Below are 25,878 nucleotides of genomic sequence, written 5' to 3' on the forward strand. Positions count from 1 at the left end.
AAATCCTAAGGGCTTTGATTTTTGTTTTGTTTTGTTTTATTTTATCTTTTAGAAAAATTAAACAAATACTGAAAACCAAATAGAAGATGTATAGCTTATTTCATTATTGTAAAGAAACAGTCTTTTGGAACTGCCAGTCACTTTGGATGTCCTCTGTGTGTCCTGTCAAAGTTAACAACTCTCTTCCCCAGCCCCACAGAAGTAACCACTACATTGATTTTAACAGTACTCACTTCCTTGTATTTCTTAGTTTATCCCCAAGTCTGTATCTCAATACTAGCTTTTAATCTTACTCACGTAAAATTGCTTTGTTAGCTATATCTCTTAATGTCTCTTTTTAATCTATGGGTTCCCCCTTCTTTCTTTCCCTTAAAATGTATCTGTTGAAGAACCTGGTCTTATACATACCCAACTATCTGTATTTTGTTAATAGCATACTCATGGCTCAATTCAGCATGTTCTTCTGTCATCTGGATATGATACATGGATCCAGAGGTTTGACCAGACTCAGGTTCAACCTTTGACCAGACTATATAGATCATGGTGTATTATTTCAACAGAGGGCAGAGAATGTCTGGTTCGCTCTTTTTCTGATGTCAGCTAAAATGGATATGCCTAGATCCACTGATTTGTTGTGGGTTAGAGTTTCTGTCGTTTCTTTTTCATTTATTAGTTGGAACATTTTTATATATAAAGAGATGTTCCCCCTGTCTACTGTTTGGTTAACCAGTGGTCAAGTTCATAGAGGAAAGGAAAAATACTTGAATCTTTTCCTTGATTTATCAATTTTCAGGCTTATAAACTTGTTTTCTATCATCTTCTGTACATCACTTTTTTCAGTGTAGTGAACTCATAGATTCAAACATACTTGATGGACTTTAATCCATTTTGGCTATTGCCCTATTAAAGCTCAAATTGTCCTGTTTTTGGTCATCGGGAGCCTTATCAAGTTGACTCTGAGTCCTTTCAACACTACTCTAGCAGTCTTTAATGACTTCCTTGTAGTCTCCTGTGACAAGATATTCCAGGCTCAACTTGTATGTTTTCTGCACCAGATCTGGAATCGGCCATTTCTCTTAAGAAGCCTGGTTCCTTTCAGTGAGAAATAGTGCTTCAAAACCATATTTGGGACTGTCAGATTTGTTGTGGCTAGATTGGTTATTGTTTCTAGGAGAGAGCTAAGAATACCTTTTTTCTCTAAGATAGAACACTTCATGAGTTATTTTGATATTTCCAAATCAAATTAAGTACTGCAAGGTTTTTGCCTAATCCTTTCTATTACAGTTGTGTCTTTTATTTTTCTGTACTGGGAGTCCAGATTTTCAAGGACATAGGAATATCCCACAATTATTTGTTTTCTTCAACTGCCTTACAAATGCAGCAGTCTCAGAATAACAGCACTAATAAACCACCACCATTATGATAGCTGGAACAATTAAAAATGTTTTTCATTTGTTCTCCTCAATCTCCTAGTTTTTAAAGTTGTACTAAAAAATAAATAAATAAAGTTGTACGATATCAGCGTTTTCAGGCAATTCCCTGGTGGTCCAGTGCTTAGGATTCTGTGCTTCCACTGCCAAGGGGTACAGGTTCCATCCCTGGTCAGGGAACTAAGATCCCATAAGCCACATGGCACAGCCAAAAAAAAACAAAATTCAGAATATATTGGTATAATTTACAATACTGTCTCCCTTCTACCCTCCACCTAGTCTTTAGTTCTTCAAGTAACTGTATGCTTAGTGCTTGCCACCACTCCTTTGCTGGTTCCATTTTTCATATTTGGCTCTTTAACAAGTCTGGATATGGAATATTTCCATCCAAGCAAAGAAGTTATAAAGACTAGTGATTTCAACTCCTAAGGATAAAACATTATTTTATTATAGTTAGTTTCTTTATTGTAATTGTTTATAAACTTCTTTGTTCCTTATGTATAAATGTAGCCATAGTCATGTTCCCCTAAATTTTCTGTGGTAAATTTTCCATTACTTCCTCAAAACCTTGTTTACTGTTCTGCCATCCACAACAAGATGATGAGAAAAGTATAAACCTGGATGAAATCTACAGGCCTTGTTTCCTCCCTGTTGCTCTTTTTCTTTTAACTTATTTGGCTGCACTGGGTCTTAGCCACAGCACACAGACTCTCTAGTTGCAACATTTGAACTCTTAGTAGCAGAATATGGGATCTAGTTCCCTGACCAAGGATCAAACCGGGGCCCTCTGCATTGAGAGCACAGAGTCTTAGCCACCGCCAGGGAAGTCACTTCCTCCTGTTTTAGATACTGGCTTCAAGCTTGCTTTTCACAGCTGCTAACAACTGACAACAGATTTGAGGTTTCACGACCTCTGTTCCTGCAGTTTGGACCGGTCGTCCAATAAAGCAAAACCTATTGGGCAACAAAGACAAAAGGAGAGGAACTTCCCAGAGATAATCATTAGACTGAAAAATCTCGTCCCTGAAAAATAAAAGAATATATTTCTGAGTATTAGTACTTACTAACCAGAAAATAAATTTTGGTTAATTCTTAGCAATACAAAGATATCCTTAAATCTGTAAAACATGAAAAAACTTCCAAACCTAAAAACTGTATTGTGAGTAAAGCTTTAAGTCACCTGCCACTGTTAAACCTCAGTACAGCAATTCTGCATCCTGTCTCTTGGTTCCTCTTACGATAAATTTACCCCCTTGTTCAGCTGCTGGGTTAGTCTGACTCTGCCACCTGGTGGAGTGCAGCTCTCCAGGCTTCCCTGTCCTTCACTATCTTCCGAAGTTTGCCCCCTACAGGACAAATGAGGTGCTGGCCGCCGAAATTATTTTGTCTTTTGCATTATTTCGAGTTCTAAAATAGTGAAGTGCAACTCTTAGTCATTGTTTCACTGTGCCTTTAACCTTTTATTAAAAAAATTTATAATACATTGTTTTAAAAAATGAAAACCAGTATTTGAAGCTTTTGATTAATAACAAAAATCTTGTTCTTTTTTTTTTTTAAAAGCACCTCGAGATGCCAATGTTTCAAGGCCTTTTGAGGGAAAAACTGATTCACATATGATTCTTAAAAGGCTAAAGTCTTCAAAGCCTACAAAAAGCTATGGAGATTTTCCTTTAACGTTTTTTTTCTCCCAAGTTTCTAAAATGTATGTTGAGAAATTGGACTGTGCATCTATGATGAAGATACTTCTAAGTCAGATCTCTTAAAAGGTCTTAGCTCAAATGATATTGCTTTATTACTTTTACTGGGTGCTAAATGTCTTGTGTTTTCAAGTGAGCTTAACAACGGTTATTAAACGTGTTTAACATATAATTAGTACCTTCGATTAGCATTGAAGTTACTTTTAAAGGTCACTAAGAGAGTCATCCTTTTATTCAACTGCAAAAAATCTGTATAATGATCAGAATTTAAAACGTACAATTCTTTTTCTTCTGTAAATATGTATTATTGTGAGAAATAAAGAATGGCAGGACCATTGCTTTCATTAAAATATCTACAGTGTATGTTTTCTTTTTTTGGTTTTGCTGGGTCTTCATTTGCTTCAAGGACTTTTCTCTAGTTATGGGGAGCCAAGCTACTCTATGAGCTTCTCTGATAGCTCAGTTGGTAAAGAGTCTCCTGCAGGGCAAGAGACCTGGATTGGGAAGATTCTCTGGAGAAGGAAATGGCAACCTACTCCAGTGTTCTTGCCTGGAAAATCTCATGGACAGAAGAGGCTGGTGGGCTACAGTCCATGGGTCTGGTTGCAGTGCACAGGCTGCTTCTCATTGTGGTGGCTTCCTTTAGCGCACGGGCTCTAGAGCACAAGCTTAATAGTTGCGCACGAGTTTTGTTGTTCCACTGTTTGTGAGATCTTCCTTGATCAGGGATTGAACCTATGTCTCCTGCATGGGCAAGCAGATTCTTTACCACTGAGCCACCAGGAAAGCCCTCTACTGTGTCTGTTCTTGAAAGGAATCTTGATAATGTTTTACATTTAATACCCTTTTCATGCTTTTAAACCTGATATTTTTAAATTGTCATCATTCAACAATATCTATCACAGAAATACACCTTCGTTTAGGCCAGTAGTTCCTGGTCAGAGGCAATTGTGCCTCTCAAAACATTTGACAACGTCTAAAGGCATTTGGCGTTGTCATAACAGGGATGTGCTATTGCCCAGGATGTGGGTCAAGACCACGGATGCTACTCAGAGTTCCACGATACACAGGACAATCCCTCACAACAAGAATTTCCCTGCCCAAAATGTCAATAGTAGTGAGGTTGAGAAACCCTGGTTTAAGTCAAAGTAATGCTAAGCACCATGGGAATTTATTATTGGCTCTGCTTCCAAGGGGCTCCACTGAAATGGAAAAAGCTAGATGAAGATGAATGTTGTGTATCCTCCTCCCTGCTAAATACACATTAAGCTTTGGGTGGCCATAGCTCCAGTTCAGAATATGCTAAAACATAGGAAAGTTTTTTGGATTCTTCACAAGAGGCACAGGCCAGAACACAGGTCTTAAGGGCATGACCTCTGTCTTCTGAGTGACATCCTGAAAGATATTGGGAACCCAGAATGGTTTGGGAAGACTTAACCTTTATCACTTAGGTTATAGTTATTGAAGTAAATAAGGTAAAATAGAGGTGTTAATGTGAAAATATCGGCTTTGTCTGTACACTGAAGCTGAATAAAAAATATGGCAACAGAGTTTAGAGGAAATAGAATGGCTTCAATCCTCAGCCAGCCTGAGGGGAAAACAGCAGGCTAGTGCCTCAGGAACTTGCCCTCCCCCACTCCCCCATCTCCAATCCCCTGCTAGGGGAACCGAAAGACTTTATATAACTTGGGTCTCATAGTCTTAGGGCTCAGAGTAATAAAGATCTTGCATTCTTCTTGCTTTGTTTCAGAACAGTCATAGTTAGCGTCAGGTAGCCTGGTAATTGGGCCTGGCAGTCTGGTAGCACAGTCATTGAGTCCATTTGTCCTGGTTTATTGTACCATGGCCTTTTTTTCTGAAATGGAAAAAGAAAACTACAAAGGGTGGTCTGTGGTAAAGGTAAGCACCAGGTACAGGATGTAATTAGCATAGAGTTAATAATAGGCACAGAATGTAGCTCATGCAGAGTTAGGGAGTGATAGGTGCAGGATGTAATTTACATAGTAGGTTAATTTTGAGCAAAGCAAATTTAGTTACAGACTATACAGATTAGGAACAGTTAAAGTAAAAACTAGGAGTGACCAAGTCTGCTCACTGTTCTCCTTATCTTTTTTGTTCTCGGGAAAGAAAAGAAAGTAAAACTCATTCCTCTTTTTTCCTTTTCACTGTGACAGAGGGACACACCTATGTCTGAGATCCCAAACCTAAGAAATATTAAGTTTTTACCTTATGTTTAGAACATCTGATATCTTAATTCTGCAGGCTTCAGAGAAGGCCATGCATGGGTCTTGATGAGGGAAAATTATTGTCCCAAAGCAGCCATTTAAAATGCGGACTTCCCTGGCAGTTCAGTGGTTAAGACTTCTGTTTCCACTGCAGAGGACTTGGATTTGATCCCTGGTTAGGGAACTAAGATCCTGCATGGTGCAGTCAAAAAGAAAGGCACAATGAAGTTGAAATAGAAATTGGTCAAGATAGATTAGGTCATGCTTCCATGCTTTGATTACAAAGAACCCCCAGTCTCAGTCTTCACCCAAAGTCTACTGACCTTGGCAGTTGAATCTTGGCAGTTCTTGACCTTGGCAAGAACTGAATCTTGGCAGTTCTCCAGCCTCAGAATTCAGCTTGCTTTGATCTCATGGTACTTGTATATCACCATGTGCCTCCCCAGCCACCCCTCCCCACAAGGGACGGGACAGTGTATTACACAGGTCATTTCCACTCATCTCATTTGCTCCAGCAAGTCATGGCCACCACCTTGGACAGCAAGGAGATCAAACTAGTCAGTCCTAAAGGAAATCAACCCTGAAAATTCACTGGAGAGACTGATGCTGAAGCTCCAATACTTTGGCCACCTGATGAGTCAACTCATTGGATAAGACCCTGATGCTGGACAAGATTGGAGGCAAAAGGAGAAGGGGGCAGCAGAGGATGAGATGGGTACACAGCGCCACCAACTCAATAGACATGAATCTGAGCAAACTCTGGAAGACAGTGAAGGACACAAGAGGCTGGCACGCTGCAGTCCACAGGGTTGCAAAGAGTCAGACAGGCCTTAGCAACTGAACAACAACAACGATTTCAAGACATTGGAAAGGGGGAATTTCAAGTAGAAAAGAACTGGATTTTAGTATATAATAACGCCAACCACGGAGGTACTAGCCAAGAAAAGTTGATAAGAGAAGCTGCGGTCTACAGGGCAAAGATTTTTAAAATATCTGAAAAAGAGGGGATGGCAAGTCAAAATGAGACTGGTCTTTTAGAAACATGAAGTGATATTCATTTTTGCCATGGCAGTTTTTTTCATTAACTTTCCTCAAAATTTGGAATCAGTTTACCAAATGAAAAGTCTGTTCATTTCTCAAACATATGACAATAATTAATTTTGTAAAAAATCATTTTTCTTGTTCATTGAAAGAAACACCAGTGTATTCTCAGTCCTTTACACTGTATTTTCCCAGTATACTTCTGGTAAACATTCATCAGAACCACCTGGGTTACTCGGTATAATAGCACTTTTCTCGGCTCTCCCCAGATGTACAGAATTAGAAAGTCTGAAATTCTGATGGATTCATCAGCAAGTCATCAAAATGTATTCAAATCTATCCATTTCTCACCATCTCTATGATTATTACAATTGTAGTCTAAACTATTATATCTTTCCTGGATCCCTGTAGTAAATAATTAGCTTCTCTCCACTTACATGGTTGGACCATTATCCAAAGAACAGACAGATCTTCAAAAACATAAATCTAATCACGCCCCTCTCTCTACCCACAGCTAAAAATGCTCCAAGGGCTTCTCACTGTTACTTGAATAAAATCTAAATGGCTTTCCATTCCCTTTCCAAAGTCCCTCATGATCTGGTCCCTGCCTATTTCTCCAATTTCATCTATACTCACTTCCTTAATCCCTACATTTCAGCTACGCTGGTCTTCGAGTTAATTAAGCAAACCAGGATTAGTGGTTCCTGCACCTCAGCACTTCTATTCCTTCTCTTTGAAAAGCCCTTTCCAGGATTTGACATGGCTGCCTTCTAGTCATTAAACTCCCAGCTCAATTGTCATCTTCTCAAAAAGGATTTTCCTCATAATTCTAGCCAAAGTCATTTCCCTCTTTTGTCTATATCCTATTACAGTGTGGTAGCCATGTGTTCCGGGAAACAAACTCACTCAGAACAATGCAGATGGTGGAGTGCAGTTTATGACACCAGCGGGCCCAAGGCAGGGTCTCCTCTTAGCCAAGGACCCCGAGCAGTTTTTTGTGAAAACCTTATATACCCTAAGTGTATAAGTTTCCCTGAAACTAGTCTGAACAAAGGAAAAAGAAAGATACAATCAAAGTTAACCCGTGATTCATATGCCTTAAGCCTAGGTAGTTAATAGTGGACAATTATCAATAGGCCTGTGGTCATACCCCAATAAACATAGTAGAATGTATGATTCTATTCGGTTACACAGATAATTAGGGTATTCTTTTAGGCAACGGAGAGCCCTGGGGCTCTTCCTTCCAGGGGCCTGGTTTTCCAGTTGGTTTGTCGTTTCCATAGATACTGGGCAAACAGCTCAAAGTCCACAGTCCGGCCCAAGACAGAGTCCTGCTTCCAAGATGAGAGCCTGTTCTGTCCTTGATAGAGCCTGTCCTTCAATAGTTTCTTCTTAACTGCTGTTAGAATTTGAAATTGGTGTATATGTTTATTTTCTTTCTTTCTTTTTTCTTTTTTTGAGTGTGTTCCTTCTCCAGAATATAAATTATTTGAGTGCAGGTACACTGCACTAACTTACCAACATCTTAACGTACATCTTAAGACAACATCCAAAACAGTGGCTCATGGTAAGTACTCGGTAGATATTTCTGCTGTCTATACTATCATAGTTATTGATAATAAAAAGACATGTAAAAACATAATGTTTTTATCACATAAAGTTCATAAGAGTGATAAAAACATTAAAACCCTGTAATCTGGCTAAGTCTTTATGAAACTAAGCAGAAGTGTAAGTTAGTTTGTAAAAATACCTCAGTAGATAAGTGTCTTGGTCAGGTTAACTGACTATCAGAAAATACCATAGGCTGTTAAAAAAAGAATGAAAGAATGCCATTTGCAGCAACATGGATGAACCTAGAGATTATCGTACTAAATGAAGTAAATCAGAGAAAAAGAAAAATGATATCACTTATATGTGATATCACTTATACCTGATATCACTTATACCATATGATTATCACTTATGTGAAATCTAAAACACGATACAAAAGAACTTATTTAGAAAACAGACTCACAGATGTAGAAAACAAACTTAAGTTTGCCAAAGGGGAGATGAGGTGGGGGAAGCATATTTGGAATTTGGGATCAACAAACTATTACATATAAAATACAAAAACAACAAGGTCCGACTGTATAGCACAGGGAACTATATTCAATATCCTATAATAGACCATAATGGAAAAAATACATGTGTGTGTGTGTGTGCGTGCTAAGTCACTTTAGTTGTGTCTGACCCTTTTGAGACCCCGTGGACTGTAGCCCATCAGGTATGTGTGTGTGTGTGCGTGTGCGTGTGCGTCTGTGTGCGCGCTAAGTCACTTTAGTTGTGTCTGACTCTTTTGAGACCCCGTGGACTGTAGCCCATCAGGTGTGCGTGTGTGTGTGCGTGTGTGCGTGTGTGCGTGTGCGCTAAGTCACTTTAGTTGTGTCTGACTCTTGAGACCCCATGGATTGTGTAGCCCATCAGGTATATGTGTGTGTGTGTGTGTGTGTGTGTGTGTGTGCGCGCGTGTGCGCTAAGTCACTTTAGTTGTGTCTGACTCTTTTGAGACCCCATGAACTGTAGCCCATCAGGATTCTCTGCCCATGGAATTCTCCAGGCAAGAATACCAGAGTGGGTTGCCATTTCCTTCTCCAGGGGATCTTCCCGACCCAGGGATCGAACCCAAGCCTCCTACATTACAGGCTGATTCTTTACCATCTGAGCCACCAAGGAAGCCACTAACCATATAGGCTGGGTGGCTTAAATAACAGACATCTATTTCTTACAGTTCTGGAGGCTGGGAAGATAAAGTACCATCACATGCAGGGTTAGGACTGCAACACGAATTTTGGGAGTGCAGACTAAAAAAATAGTCACAACCTAGAAGTTGAGTGTTGTTTTGTTTGGTGGGAATTTTTAGGACTTCACACCCAGAGATAGGATCTCAAGTGACCCTGAGAGAACTGTTGGGGGTGGGGGAGTCAGGTTACATAGAAGTTTGCAACATGGGGCAGGTGGTCTGAATATCAAAAGGTTACAGTTAATTAAGGAAAACCAGATATTTCAAGTTAAGGAATTTAGCATTTTTCTGTGTATAGAAAGATCCAAGAGTCTGGTCTTACTGAAATCATTCCTTTTATATGCATCTCAGCAATCTGGGGCCAGTGCTAACCGTGGGGAGTGGCTGATGGCTGCCAGATAGCAGACACTGTTTTTCCTGGACTCCTTCAGGCTCAGAAATTCACAATTGGAATCGCTGGTGGCTGTGACATCCTTGTTTATTGATATGGCAGGAAATACTCCATTTCACTGGGGCCACAAACATTCAGCCCATAACAATAAGTACGCAATAACAGAAATATGGACAGGGAGGCCTGGCGTGCTGCAGTCCTTGGGGTCACAAAGAGTCAGACTTGACTGAGAGACTGAACTGAACTGAACTAAGAATCAAGAGAAATAAATCATAAAGCCCAGATAGAAAACATGTGCAAATATAGTCATTAAAAACATTCATTTGAACTCTATAATGATGTTTTCCATCCTAACGCAATGTCTGATACAATGTAAGCTCTCAGTAAATATTTTGTGAATCGGTCTATTAAAATTTCTCAACTGATGGTCTCCCATGCAGAGAAGATGTGGAGGAACTGGCGCATTGTGGTGGTGGTGGCATAATGTACACACTCCAGAGCAACCTGGTAATGGCACCTTACCTCCACTTGTAATAAATTTCGTAATTTCTCTGAGAAGACGTCTTCTTTGAGCCATCCAAGCAGAGTCGATCACACCACCCTTTATATCACTAGACTACACTATCTCTAGACCACACCTCCAATTGCTACAGCTACCATATTGTATTCCTTTGTTTATATTTCTGATACTCATGAGATTGGGAGTTCCTTAAGGGTGAGGGTTACAGTCACAGGGCCTTACTATAAGCTCAGTAGTCCTTGTTCAGTCGCTCAGTCATGTCTGACTCTTTGCAACCCCATGGCCTGCAGCACACCAGGCTTCCCTGTCCTTCACCATTTCCCAGAGATTTCTCAAACTCATGTCCATTGAGTCAGTGATGCCATCCAACCGTCTCGTCCTCTGTCGTCCCCTTCTCCTCCTGCCTTCAATCTTTCCCATCATCAGGGTCTTTTCTGATGTGTCGGTTCTTCGAATCAGTGTCCACAGTATTAGAGCCTCAGCATCAGTCCTTCAGCTTAATACACATGTGTTAATTTGCTAGGGCTGTCACATCATAACACCATACACTGTGCGGCTTAAGCAGAAATTCATTTTCTCACAATTCTGGAGACAGAAATTCTATCATCAAGGATCTTTAGAGTTTAGTTTCTGGTAAGGGCTCTCTTCCTGGCTTACAGACAGTCACATTCCCACTGTGCCCTCACATGGCATAGAGAGGGAGCAAGTGATCGAGCATTCTGGTGTGTCTTATAAGGGTACTAATCCCATCATTAGGGTACCTCATCTTACCCTCATTACCTCCTAAAGACCCTGTCTCCAAACCATTACCTTGGAGCTTAGGGGTTTCAACATAGGCATTTGAGGGAGCACAAAATCAGACCGTAACAGCTTGTTTGTTGAGTGGAAAAATGAGTGGCTGACAAATGATCAGAATACTCTTGTTAGCTCCTCAGTATATATTTTTTTCTCTAGTAAAGTCTTTGTGGCAGGGAGAGGGGGCAAAATTACGATAAAAAGAGCAACTTTATGTTGAATTTACTCATTACTATTTCCCCAGAACTTAGCACAGTGCCATGGATCTATAGGCACTTAATACATATCTGATGAGGGGCTTCCCTGGTGGCTCAGATGGTAAAGAATCTGCCTGCAGTGTGGGGGACCCAGGTTCGATCCATGAATTGGGAAGAACCCCTGGAGAAGGGAATGGCTATCCACTCCAGTATTCTTGCCTGAAGAATTTCATGGGCAGGGGAGCCTGGTGGGCTGCAGTCAATGACATCACGTAGAGTCAGAAACGAGAGAGCAACTAACACTTTTCAAATATCTGATGATAAATTAGTGAACAAATTATAGTTTGAGAAGCATAAGCAAGATGTTCTTAATGAAGAAGGTCTTCAGGCCAGATGCAGCTCTTCTCTTTAGAGATACATTTGTCAATTGGGCCAAACTACTAGACCGCTTTTCTTCTAGAGAGAATTCTAAAGCAGCCATTCAGTCCAGAAATACCGCTCCTGAACGACAAGCAGTATTATGTCACCTTCATTCATATCTTGCTAATTCTGAAGGACAACTGTACATTATATATTATAGTTGCTGAGTTTAACTTGCTCCCGATTACACAATATATTAATTTGCTGTAAAGTTAACCTAGGTGACTAAACAAAACCTAGGTAATCAGATAAAACAAAGGAAATATTTAGATCTAATATCTACTATATTTTCATATGCCTCTAAGTGTATTACACCTTGTCCCCTTGACACATTCTTAATAACACATGCAAGAAGATCAAAGTCTTATTGTGAAACCATACTATCCTTTGACAGTATTTCAAGAGTGTGTTTTCCAGAAAATTCAGTCTTGAGGTGTTTTGGTTTTAAAATTACCTTAGTGGAGACTTCCCTAATGGTTCAGTGGCTAAGGCTCCTCATTCCCAACACAGGGGGCCAGGTTCAATCCCTGGTCAGTGAAGTAGTTCCCACATACCACAGCTAAGAGTTTGCATGCCTCAGTGAAGATCAGAGATCCCACATGCCACAACTAAGACCCAACACAGCCGTATAAATACATAAATATTAAAAGCAAAAACTACTTTAGGGGAATTCTCTGGTGGTCCAGTAGTTAGGACTCCTCCCTTCCTCTGCAGGGGGCATGAGTTTGATCCCTGATTGAGGAACTAAGATCCTGCAAGCTGCACAATGCAGCCAAAAATTTGTAATAAAGATTTTTTTTAATTATTATTTTATTTATAGTCAAACTCTTAGAAAATAGGATGGTGGTTGTCAGGGGGCAGAGAAAAGGGGAAAATAGGAGTTGTTCAATGGATATAAAATTTCAGTTTTGCAAGATGAAAAACTTCTGGAGACCTGTTGCATAACAAGGTACATAGAGTTACCATTACTGCACCACACAGTTAAAAATGGTTAAAATGGAAAATTTTATGTTACATTTTTTTTTTACCACAATAAACAAACAAACAAAATTGGTATGTGGGTAAACCAAATACCAATTTATATACCAAATATATAGTTTTATGACACCCAGTTTGGGAAATTATAATCATTGCTGAAATTTAGGAAAGAACTGTCATGTCACTGGTGAAGCCCTTGAGCATCCAAAATAAAAGGTTTAAATATAGAGACTGAACAATGCTCCTCCCTGTTACTATTTTTTTCACCCACAGATCTCTCTCCAGACTTAAGGTGAAACTTAGAGTACACAGCTTTGTTTACTTGTTTTTTCCCCATTTGCATCGGGTGTATGTTCTCTTAGATTTACTGATTTGAGTCGCCAGTCTAAGTTAATATCACTTCTTTATAGGATTTTTGATGGGATGTTTGGGAAACGAAGGCAGTTCTTGTTTTCATTATGGGTACTATTCAAACTGGTGTGAGCTTCCCAGGTGGCTCAGTGGTAAAGAATCCACCTGCCAGTGCAGGAGAAGCAGGTTGGGTTCCTGGATTCCTGGGTCAGGAAGATCCCATAGAAAAGAAAACAGCAACCCACTCCAGTATTCTGACCTGGAAAATCCCATGGGCAGAGGAGCCTGGTGGGCTACAGTCCATGGGGTAGCAAAGAGTCGGACATGACTGAGCTGCTGAAACTGAGCTGGATCCTATGGCCCTCCCAGGTACGGTCTTTCTGTATCCCCTCATTTCTTGTTCGTAAGAAAAAGGCTTCAGCTTCTTAGACCTTCTTTGAGTCCCAAAGGGCAGGCTCAGACAGTTACCCATCAAGGAAATGAGGGAATACAGAAACAAAGGAAAGGCCAAGTGATGAGGCAGGGTGTGCAGAGCAATCTGATACACTTCTCAGAAACTAAGACCCACCCCCGCCCCCCTTGCCCCAACTCAGTGTGGAGGATGGTAACTTCAGTTTGGATAAAAGCAGGTGGACCCCGAACCTGCCGACTCTTTTGTAACCCCAGGGACTATATATAGCCCATGCTCCTCTGTCCATGGAATTTCCCAAGCAAGAATACTGGGGTGCGTTGCCATTTCCTCCTCCAGGGGATCTTCCCCACCCACGGGTTGAACCTGCATCTCCTGCTTTGCAGATTCTTTACCACTGAGCCACCAGGGAAGCCCCCAGAATGATTGGAGCCAGCCAAATAAATAAATAAAAAATTTTAAAAGGAAGAAGAAAGGAATCATTTGCTAGACTGAAGTGAAGAAGTCAAGTTCCCTGATTCACTTCCCTTTCTCTGTATAAGACTAAAATGTTGACTGAGAAAGTGTGAGATCTTGGTCACTGTGGAGGGATTAATGGCAGATCTGGGGTACCTGACTCCCTGGGCTACACCACAGGGCCCCACAGTGGCTCCCCTCCTGACAAACAGGATGTGGGGAGGGGCATGGCAAAGTACACTGGACTGGAATTCAGTGTGGGGGCAGGGTGATATTCTAGAACAGCGGTCCCCAACCTTTTTGGCAATTTTTTCATGGTGGGGCTGGAGATGGTTCAGGCAGTAATGGGAGCAATGGGGAGCGATGGGGAATGGCAGATGAAGCTTCAATTGTTTGCTCACTGCTCACTTCCTGCTTTGCATCCATTTCTAACAGGCTGAGGACCTCAGTTCTAAAAGATAGAGAAAAAAAAAAAATTTTTTTTAAATAAATAAATAAAAGATAGAGAAGAGTTTTCTGTGAGCCCAGTCTGTTTTTTCATTCACTCTGAGACAGTTTGTCAAACAGTGCCCTGTATATGTGTTATCCTCAGAGTTGCTGCTAACAAATAGGAAATCTATGAGGCCACCCAGACTTGTCTCTAATTTAGCAGCCTGTGACCTGACACATTTTTTTGGTGTTTACTTTCAGGAAGTTCCCCGAAAATGAAACTGATAAACAGAAGACTAAAGTTTTATCAGAAATGAAACTGATAAACAGAAGACTAAAGTTTTATCAGAACTGTAGCACCAGCAGAAACTTACCTAACCTGTATAACAGGCCTGTGGTTCATTAAAATCAATGGGGCAAAATTTATGAAAATTCATCAAAGATGATCAAAGTAGATGCATTTTATTGTATTTAAATAATACCTCAATAAAGTTGATTTTTAAAAATAAATAAATAAAATCAACCGGGCAGAATATCCTAATTCCTAGGTCTCAAGAAGGGTCTTATATTTTTTTTTAACTTAAAATTATTTGGCTGTGCAAAGTCTTAGTTGCAGCATACAGGATCCATGCCCCCCAACCAGGGATTGAACCCAGGCCCCCTGCTTTGGGAGCTTAGAGTTCAGGCCATTGTACTACCAGGGAATCCCCTTAACTTTTTATTTTGTATTGGAGTATAGTCAATTAACAATGTTGTGACAGTTTCAAGTGGACAGCAAAGGGACTCAGCCATACCTAGACATGTATCCATTCTCCCCCAAACTTCCCTCCCCTCCAGGATGCCAGATAACATTGAGAAGAGTTCCCTGTGCTATACAGTAGGTCCTTGTTGGTTATGCATTTTACATACAGCAGTGTGCACATGTCGATCCCAAACTCCCGAACTATCCCTTCGTCTCATCAAGAAGAGTCTCATTTTTACATCCAATACTTTTGACAAAATGTAATTGCAAATGAAATAGACCCCTCCCTTCTCATACAGGAGAGTCTACTCTAAGGTCCTTTAAGGTGTTCCCCTGACAACAGTAATGATCTCAGCCAGCAGTATCAGAGAGTCCAATTCATTGACAATAGGATTCTCACCACTGTCAAGTCAACCAAACGATGCTCACGGGACTCAGTGGTTCCCTGCTTTGCTTCATTAACTCTGTACAACAGCAGACACTGCATAGTCTATGGTTTCTTCTCCTCGCTCCACGTTCTAAATGGAAGTTCTTGTTGTAGTTGTATTTGTTCTGCATTGTGGTACTTAAGGGGTGGTGGATAGGGATTACATTTATGACTTAGTCTAAGACTGCAGGTTGAGGATTTCCTTGGTGGTCCAGTGGTTAAGTCTCCACTTTCCAGTGCAGGGGGCACAGGTTGGATCCCTGGTGTGGGACCTAAGATTCCCACATGCTGTGGAGTGTGGTCAAAAATTAAAAAAAAACAAACTTGTTTTTAAAAAAGACAGTAGGATGATGAGATATGAAAACTGACCCAGGGGGATTCCCTGGCAGTCCAGTGGTTGGGGCTCTGTGCTCTCATTGCCAAGGACACGGGTTCAATCCTTGGTCAGGGAACTAAGATCCCACAAGCCACAGGATGTAGCCAGCCAAACAAACAAAAAACTGGACTAGATTAAAACTCAACTAAAGGAAGAAATAAGAGATATTGCACTGGAGAAAGAGTAGACTTATGACATTGCCTCTAGAAGCCTACCTGGAAGGGGCTTTGGATTGTATCCTTTAGTGCGTGTGCTCTGATGCTCAGTCATGACCTACTCTTTGCAACCCCAAGGACTGTATTGTAGCCCGCCAGGCTCCTCTGTTCATGGGATTTTCCAGGCAAGAATACTGGAGTGGGTTGCTATTTCCTACTCCCAGGATCTCCTTTTGAGGAAGTACAAATATATGTGTGTGAAGGGGAAATGACTGGAATCATTAACTTTATGAACAGAGAGTATTTATGTTCTGGAGGTTTCTTCTATACCTTAAAAATTAGCCTTTGTTTGCTTTTAAAATCTGTTGTCAAGCTTTTGACTTCAATTTTATACTGGAACTAGTCTTTTTGTAAAAGTTGCCTTTGTCCTGGCTGTGAGCCCAGGACAGAACAATGCCCTGCTGCTGCTAAATCATTTCAGTCGTGTCCGACTCTGTGCAATCCCATAGACGGCAGCCACCAGGCTCCTCCGTCCCTGGAATTCTCCAGGCAAGAACACTGGAGTGGGTTGCCATTTCCTTCTCCAATGCATGAAAGTGAAAAGTGAAAGTGAAGTCGCTCATTCGTGTCCGACTCTTAGCGACCCCATGGACTGCAGCCTACCAGGCTCCTCCATCCATGGGATTTTCCAGGCAAAGTACTGGAGTGGGGTGCCATTGCCTTCTCCGGAACAATGCCCAGAAGATAAATGTGTGAAGCAAATGAAAGAGGAGGAAGGGAGAAGGTGGTTTAGAAGGAAGGACAGGGACAGGGACAGGTATCTTTTTCTCCAAATTTGTATCTTTTTCTCAAACATCAGTAAAACAACATCAAAGAAAATTTGGAATGTGAGTTGATTTGTTGACATTTATTGCCATTTCTGGTTTAATCTATGGCTCTGCCTCTGAGGACAGCATAGCTTATCCAGTGGGACAAATGAGCTGCATTCAGAATGTCTGTTTTGCTGCCTCTTTGCCCTCTGTGAATTGGCTTCCTCTGCTTGGGGAAGGAAGGAGGTGGCTGGTTGTTAGTTCCTGTTAACATACCTTCCAAGTTAATGTAAGCAGATAAATAAGGGAGTCCCCAGAGAAAGAGAACCAGGAATGGCTTTCTTGACTTAAGAGAAGCCATTTTGGCCTAAGATATTTTATAATCTGGGTCTGGCCACAATGATTGCCCTTGGACAGGTCTCAGTAATGATCTTAAGGGAACAACGGAATGCAGAAACAGAGAAAAGTACAGTGATAAAGTGGAGTCCTAGTTACTCCTCATGGGATATACATAAAGATGTATCTTTCAGTGTGACAATAATCAAGGCCCCCAACCAAGTGCAGGATGGAAATGTAAGGCTGACTTTCCTGACTTCAATCAACTAAATCTTGGACTCTGTCAACCTTTGCCTGAATTCTAGGCTGAACTCTCCTCTGCTCAAGCCCCTTCATGAATATGAATGTACCCTTAGCTTAAATCTTCCCCAGTTTGGCTGTTTAGAGGGCCACTAGGATGGGAAAGATCCCCTGTGTTCTCCCTACTTGCTGACACTAATAAACTCTTTCTCCTCCCCATCTTTGGCTTGATTGTGTCTTTTGGCTCAATACCCACCAAGAGATGAACTCAGTTTTCAGATAACATGAATGCACTTAATGGAGAGTGACTAGAATATAGGGATCTCAATTCCGTATTCTTGAAAGTGTGACAGTCACAAGTTGGGACTATACATACCTCTATGTTAATCAGTTGCAACATGGAGCCTTTATTTCACAATATATATAGGCCCAATGGGGCTACTAATAGGACTGTTATTTAAAATAACAGCTCTATAGCCTTCACATTACAATTGATTGTATGTATAGTCCCAACTTGTGACTGTCACCCTTCAAGAATATGGAATTGAGATCCCTATATTCTTGTCACTCTCCATTAAGTGCATTCATGTTATCTGAAAACTGAGTTCACCTCTTGGTGGGTACTGAGCCAACAGACACAACCAAGCCAAAGATAGGGAAGAAAGAGTTTATTATTTGCTCCAAGGGAGAACACAGGGGATCTTTCCCACAGTAGTGTCCCTCTAAACAGCTAAACTGGGGATGTTTTACGGTAAGGATTCAGGCATATTCATGAAGGGGCTTGAGGTATATGGGCTTCCTGGTGACTAAGATGGTAAAGAATCTGCCTGCAATGTGAGAAACCTGGGTTGGGAAGATCCCTTGGAGAAGGGAGTGGCTATCCACTCCGTATTCTTGCCTGGACAATCCCTATGGACAGAGGGGCCTGGCGGGCTACAGTCCATTCGCAAACAGTCAGACACAACTGGGTGACTAAGTACACACACACACAACAGTGTATAGAAACACTGCTGATATGAAGTTAAATTCAGGTAAATAGCATCGAAATGCATATTTATAATGGCATTTATGAGGACTTGAAATTTAACTGTTCCAAACTGTGGTAGACTAAACAGGTAAATTCGGAAGACCTATGCTAGGGGGCACCTTCCAGGACTGCTGCTGCCAGTACCCCTGACTCTCATACCCCAGCCTAACACATCCTTCTGTGTGTGTGTGTGTGTGTGTGTGTCTGTGTGTGTGTCTGTGTGTGTGCGCGCGTGTGCGCATGAGTGCACATGCGTGCGCAAATATTGCAGTGAAGTGGGAAAAAGAAGTAATAAGTATTAATTCAATGCAGTCACTCAGTTGTGTCCGACTCTTTGTGATCCCGTGGACTGCAGCATGCCAGGTTTCCCTGTCCATCACCAACTCCTAAAGCTTGCTCAGACTCGTGTCCATCGAGTTGGTGATGCCATCCAACCATCTCATCCTCTGACGGCCCCTTCTCCTCCTGCCTTCAATCTTTCGCAGCATCACGGTCTTACCCAATGAGTCAGTTCTTTGCATCAGGTGGCCAAAGTATTGGAATTTCAGCTTCAGCATCAGTCCTTCCAATGAATACTCAGGACTGATTTCCTTTAGGTTTAACTGGTTAGATCTTCTTTCGGACCAAGGGACTCTCAAGAGTATTTTCCAACACCACAGTTCAAAAGCATCAATTCTTTGGCACTCAGCTTTCTTCACAGTCCAACTCTTACATCCATACATGACTACTGGAAAAACCATAGCTTTGAATAAACTGACCTTTGTCGGCAAAGTAACGTCTCTTCTTTTTAATATACTGTCTAGGTTGCTCATAGCTTTTCTTCCAAGGAGCAAGCATCTTTTATTTTTTTATTTTTTTTTTTACACAATTTTTCCTCATCTTTCGTATATATGGAAATACCTTATACAAGTGGCATCTTTTAATTTCATGGCTGCAGTCAGCATCTGCAGGGATTTTGGAGCCAAAAAAAAAAATAGTCTCTCACTGTTTCCATTGTTTCCCCATTTATTTGCCATGAAGTGATAGGACCGGATACCATGATCTTCATTTTCTGAATGTTGAGTTTTAAGCCAACTTTTTCACTCTCCTCTTCCACTTTCATCAAGAGGCCTTTTAGTTCTTTGCCTTCTGCCATAAGGGTGGTGTCATCTGCATATCTGAGGTTATTCATATTTCTTCCAGAAATCTTGCTTCCAGCTTGTGCTTCATCCAGTCTGGCATTTCGAGTGATGTACTTTGCATATACGCTAAATAAGCAGGGTGACAATATGATGTACTCCTTTCCCAATTTGGAACCAGTCTGTTCCATGCCCAGTTCTAACTGTTGCTTCTTGAGCTGCATACAGATTTCTCAGGGGGCAGGTAAGGTGGTATTTCTGTCTCTTGAAGAATTTTCCACAGTTTGTTGTGATCCACAGTCAAAGGCTTTGGTGTAGTGAATAAAGCAGAAGTAGATGTTTTTCTGGAACTCTCTTGCTTTTGCGATGATCTAGTGGGTGTTGGTAATTTGATCTCTGGTTCCCCTGTGTTTTCTAAATCCAGCTTGAACATCTGGAAGTTCACGGTTCACGTATTGCTGAAGCTTGGCTTGGAGAATTTTGAGCATTACTTTGCTAGAGTGTGAGATGAGTGCAATTGTGTGGTAGTTTGAGCACTCTTTGGCATTGCCTTTCTTTGGGATTGGAATGAAAACTAACCTTTTCCAGTCGTGTAGCCACTGCTGATTAGTATTAATTCAACAGGAATGAAAAGAACTTTACTTAAAAAAAAAGCTTAAAAATATTATATGCCTTCAGTGAATAGGTTATTTATGTACATCGTCAGGAGTAATATTGAAAATATTTAACAACTGGAATCAAATGGCCCTTCAGGACAGACTAGTGACCAGTCAGAATGGGCCAGGCTGGAAAGGACTCGCAGAGCTGCGCTGGTGCCAATCAGCTGAACATCATGACTCCACATGATACCAATTTAAATAGATACTAAAGGGTAGATAGCGAAAAGTGAGCCTCCCTCCTATTCCATCTCCCAGCTTCCCCACTCACCTCTTCCAAGGCAATTACTTTTACCACAAAACGAGCTTTGAAGATTTTGTAATAAGACAAAGCTAGGCTTTATCAAGAGAGAAATTAATTTTCTAAATATATTTGTTTCCCCCTTTAGTATGTTAATTCCTGGCCTAGTAGACTTGACTGAAGAGCTTTACATATGGGAGCACCCCAGTCGGCCCATCAGCCATAAATGGCAGGGGAAAGGTCCTTTCTTTCCAGTCCAGGGGATTGTGAAATATAATTCATATTTTTTGGCAATACAAAAATTTAAACATAAAAAAGTTTTCTTTGCCCTTTGGCCTCCTCTCTCCTCCTACTGTGCATTGTGTATTTGCATCATGCATCAACAAAAGTTCCCCCATTAGCAGGAAACACCTGTTCAACCATAAAAAGCAACATTCTCTTAGCATCATCAAGACAACTCTTTAAAAGATAACATTCCTCCTTGATCTTGTAAGGGCTCACATGACCCACCACGAGGATGCTTAGATCTGGGTTATGTAAAATGTTAATATCACATCCTTTGATGTACTGCCCTCTGTCTCAGAAAACTCATATAACTGTGCCTTAATTTCTAACAGGTGGAACAGTTCTCAGAGCTTTCTTTATTTACTAATTTGTTTATTGAGGTATAATTGCTTTACAATGTCACACTAGTTTCTGCTGTACAACAAAGTGAATTAGCTATATGCATATGTATATCTCCTCCCTCTCCCACCTCCGGCCTCTCCATTCCACCCCCGTAGGTGATCACAGAGCACGGAGCTGAGCTCCCTGTGTGATATGGCAAGTTCCCACTAGCTAGCTATTCTACACCTGGTAGTGTACTCGCTGGGTTTCCCTGATGGCTCAGACAGTAAAGAATCTGCCTGCTTTGCAGGAGACCTGGGTTTGATCCCTGAGTTGAGAAGATTCCCTTGAAGGAGGGCATGACAACCCACTCTATTATTCTTGCTTGGAGAATCCCCATGGACAGAGGAACCTGGCGGGCTGCAGTCCATGGGGTTGCAAAGAGTCAGACATGACTGAGTGATTCAGCACAGCATGGCACAGTGTATCCGTGTGTGCCCTCAGTTGCTCAGTCACGTCTGACTCTTTGCAATCCTATAGACTGTAACCCAGAAGGCTCCTCTGTCCATTGAATTTTCTTGTAAAGAATACTGGAGTGGGTTTCCATTTCCTCTTCCAGGGGATCTTCTGGACCTAGGGATCCAACCTGTGTCTACTGCATTGGCAGGTGGATTCTTTACCACTGAGCCACCTGGGAAGCCCATGGTAGTGCATTTAAGTCCAATCTAATCTCCCAATTCATCCCGCCCTCCCCCTACCTCCCCTGCCATGTCCACATATTGGTTCTCTGTGTCTGTATCTCGATTCCTGCCCTGGAACGATGTTCATCATTATCATTTTTCTAAATTCCACATACATGAATTAATATACGAAATTTGCTTTTCTTTTTCTGACTTACTTCACTCTGTGTGACAGACTCCAGGTCCATCCACATCTCTACAAATGACCCAATTTTTGTTCCTTGTTTATGGCTGAGTAATAGTCAATTGTATATCTCAGGGCTTATTGAGAAGCTGTTCCCAGGTTATAATTCTCAAATTTAGCTTGAATAAAAATTTCCATTTCTTTCTTAGATTGATTGATTTTCACTGACAGACTTCTAGTTCGAAAAGAGAGAAGAAAGATGTGTTAGATAGGTTGAGAGGACAGCTGAGGGCTGGGGAGCTGAAAGCACATTGCCTCATAGGCTGGGCAGAACCAACCTATGGGTCAGCACTTCAGGCAAATCCAATGACATACAATGAGTCTTCCTCCCAGAGACAGAGGGGAGGGACCCTGGAGATGCAGTGGAGTATAGTTGTCTTGAGAACATGAGGGACCTGCTGCATTGAGGATCAAGAAACCAGAAGATGACAGTGGCAGAGATCTAGAAGGTTCTACAGCATTGGTGAGATGAAATCAACCAGGGCACAGGACCGGGCCATGACCCAGCTAGGACAGGCCAGAGTAGCCCTCACCAGCATGTTACCAGCAACAGAACGCCCAAGACTTGCATCTCAGAGAACAGTCAAAATGATCTTCTTCTGTAGAAAAGTCCAGCGAGAATTTAAGGAGACTTTGTAGCTCTTAGGACCAAGATTCCAGAGTAGCGTCTCAAGTTCATGCCAACTACCCTTTGTCTTTCTTTTTATCTTCCCACATGTCATTTTGAGGATAGCTGACTGAGAGAGAGGGGCTGAGGAAATGTTTAAATTATTTCAACGGACTAAGTTTATAAATTGGTCTAACATTTAGAGTTTTCCCCCTACTGTTCCCCAAACCTGAGGACATTTTATTTACACAGCTGAATGGATCTTGAGTAAATCTGTGACATTGCCATAAAAATATCAAGTAGCTTTTCATATAAAAAGCTGCCAAGACAGAAGGTTATGTATTTTGGCATTTATGGTTTATTTTTCTAAGCTTAACTCTCAAAAGATGACTACAGTTTTCTTATACCCACACTCTTGATGGATTTCCACATATGGCCAACTATACACATACATGTAAGCCAAATGACTTACCTGAGTCAGAGAGTATATGAAAAGCAATACAAATGTGTTTGGATTAGTGCATTGAGGAAGGCTGCCATTACTGAGAAAGAATGAAATAAAAGTCACAAAATTAATGTTCTAATTAACAATTCTCAATGAGTAAAGGGAAACATTTACTAAGTAGAAAAAGCATTTTACTTCCTAAAGTGATCAAAATAAGTAAAATATGATTGGGAATACAGTATCAAAAATGTGAAATTTGGAACCCAAGAACCATTTTATGAGAGAATTTAAAAAGCACTTGGGGACTATTGTTATTAGATATCTCTCCCATCAGGTGCTTTTCCTCCTCCGAAGAAATCTGAAGATAAAATTAGCCTGTCTGCTTCCACTTCTACTGTTTTTGCTATGGATGAAAGGAAGAAAATAATGCCAAACACTGTAGATTGGTGGTGGAGGGAATTCGCTGCTTACTGGACACATAATTCAGTATTATTCTAGGAATTGTTGTTTAAAGATGTACATTAAGACCCATTTCAAGTCTGTACAAATCCAATTATTCATCTTCTGCATCATAGTCACTGTTAATGAAAAATTTAAGATTGATACTTTGGCAAATATTTTTTTGTTCTATCATTTTGATAGACAACCAAAAGTATAAATGAATTGAGAGCAAAGGTCATGATACCTATAACTTCCCCAGTGGTCCAGTGGCTAAGACTGGACCACCTGGACTCATTGCAAGGAGGCGAAGTTTGATCCCTGATCAGTGGGTTGCCATGCCTTCCTCTAGGGGATCTTCCTGACCCAGGGATCCAACGCATGTCTCTTATGTCTCCTGCACTGGGAGGCAAGTTCTTTACCACTAATACCATCTGGGAAGCCCCAGGGAACTAGATCCCATATGCTGCAACTAAAGATCCCCCATGCCCAGATGATAACCACTCTAATGGAAGAAAGTGAAGAAGAACTAAAGAACCTCTTGATAACCATGCTGACAAAGGTCCATATAGTCATGGCTATGGTCTTCCAGCAGTCATTTATGGTTGTGAGAGCTGGTCTGTAAAGAAGGCAGAATGCTGAGAATTGATGGTTTTAAACTGTGGTGCTAGAGAAGACTCTTGAGAGTTTCTTGGACAGCAAGGAGATCAAACCAGTCAACCCTGAATGTTCATTGGAAGGACTCATGCTGAAACTGAAGCTCCAATACTTTGGTCATCTGACGCAAACACCTGACTCATTGGAAAAGACCCTGATGCTGGGAAAGACTGAAGGCAGGAGACAAGGGTGTCAGAGGATATGTCTGGATGGTGTTATTGATGCAATGGACATGAACTTGGGCAAATTCCGGGAGATGGTGAGGCACAGGGAGGCCTGGCTTGCTCCGTGCAGTCCACAGTGCTGCGAAGAGTTGGACACAACTGGCCGACTGAACAACATGCCCAACATCCAAAACCTCAAGTGCCACAACTAAGGCCCAGGACAAATAAATATTTTTAAAAAGCTGATGACACCTGCATGACATTTATCACAGTGCCAAGAACAATGTAGACAATAAATGACAGAATTGAATTAACTAAGCCTTTCAATGGCTCCTAGTAATGATTCATTTAGCCCATAGTGGAAAGCTTTAACAAAGCATGGTAATGAAACAAGTGAATTGAGGATGCTTTATGATGTTCTATATTTATTTAGCTCTGTTCATGTAATTGTGATTTCATCTTATTCACTTATCAGTTGTGTGGATATATCTGGGAATTAACGGCTCATTAAAAAAAAATTTAGTTGATTACGGTAAAATGCCTAGATCCATGCTTCTACCTCATTTTTCTTCGAACCTATCAAACAACAAAACAATGGTGTTGGTGGAAAACTGTATTTGTGACTGTAACTCACTGTGTTAAGGTCTAAAGATGAAGTCTAAAGCCTCTCAAGGAGGCTTATCTATAATTTTTTTTCTCCAAAGGTTTAAAATCCCATAACGGATTATTACAGAACACATCTTGGCAAGATCAAAACATTCTGACAAGGACTAACTCTTTAACACTATTAGGCAAGGCTATTCTTTTTTTAATGGAAAAATTCCTGCAAACACCAATATATTTGATAGGAGTTCCGAGAGACGGGATCCTTGCTGGAGGGAGGCTGGGGTAAAGGTGATCACCCAGCTGGTGATGTCACAAGCTGCTGCGGGCTACAAGCGCCGGTTGCTGTGGAGGCCACATTCCCGCCTCTCCTACACCCCAGGCTCGCCGCTCGCTCGGGCAGAGCGATGACCCGGGAGAGCAGCTGGAGAGGGCGGCGGGATCCCAGTGCACCATGAGCCTCGGGCCCGGCCCCGTTTCGGGCCGATGTGCACCACGTATTCCGCCCGCCTCTCCCCTCCCGGCCTCGCCTGCGAAGGCGGCAACGGCTGGACAAGAAGCCCGACTACGGCGCCGGGCTTCTCTACGAACACTCGCCCGGGAAGTGGGTTCACTAGCCTCGGGGCTCCGGGGCTCTTAAGTGAGAGTCTATGCTACCTGAGTGCGGGGGGCGGGGCGTGAGGCGGGTACAGGGAGGTGTGGGGCGGGGAGCCGAGGTACTGGGTAGGTTGCCGCCCGGAGACCGACGGCCGCGCGAGTGGGAGGGGGGATTTCGGGGAGCGAGTGGAGAAAGGAGCCTAAAAGCCCGGGGAAAGGGAGGCTAGAAGCGCCGCAGAGGGCTGAGGGCGGGGCCGCGGAGCCCTGCGGAGCCAGGTGAGGGTGTGGCCCTGGGCGGGGGAAGGGCTAGGAACGCCCTTCCCAGGTGAGAGGGGAGGCTCCTGGCTCGAGCGGAAGCGACAGTGAAGCCAATCGTCGGGCTCTCGGCCACCGCCTCCCGCTAGGCACCGCCTTCCAGTCCTGCCCCTATGGGAGCAGCGCCCCAGGGCACGAGCCTAGCCCGGCGAGTGCGGCCGCTGTAGCGTCTCCGCGCTCGGCCCCGCCCCTCCTGGGCCCCGCCCCCGGGGCCCCGCCTCCTTCCTGGCGCGAGCAGCTTCCTGACGCGATTCCCCGCCCCCTTCGGGTTCGC

The 25,878-nt window shown here is 42.1% G+C and overlaps 1 protein-coding gene across 1 annotated transcript in view; it reads left to right on the forward strand.

The window, feature by feature from the left end:
• The first annotated feature begins 25,826 nt into the window (after positions 1 to 25,826).
• Positions 25,827 to 25,878, forward strand: part of RNF138 (ring finger protein 138, E3 ubiquitin protein ligase) — a 39,573-nt gene continuing 39,521 nt past the window's right edge. The window contains exon 1 of the mRNA XM_010828970.1: positions 25,827 to 25,878. The gene's annotated coding sequence lies outside the window, so the exon portion shown is untranslated.

This window comes from Bison bison, unplaced genomic scaffold, assembly GCF_000754665.1.
Source record: "Bison bison bison isolate TAMUID 2011002044 unplaced genomic scaffold, Bison_UMD1.0 scf7180017864498, whole genome shotgun sequence".
Lineage (NCBI taxonomy): Eukaryota > Metazoa > Chordata > Mammalia > Artiodactyla > Bovidae > Bison > Bison bison.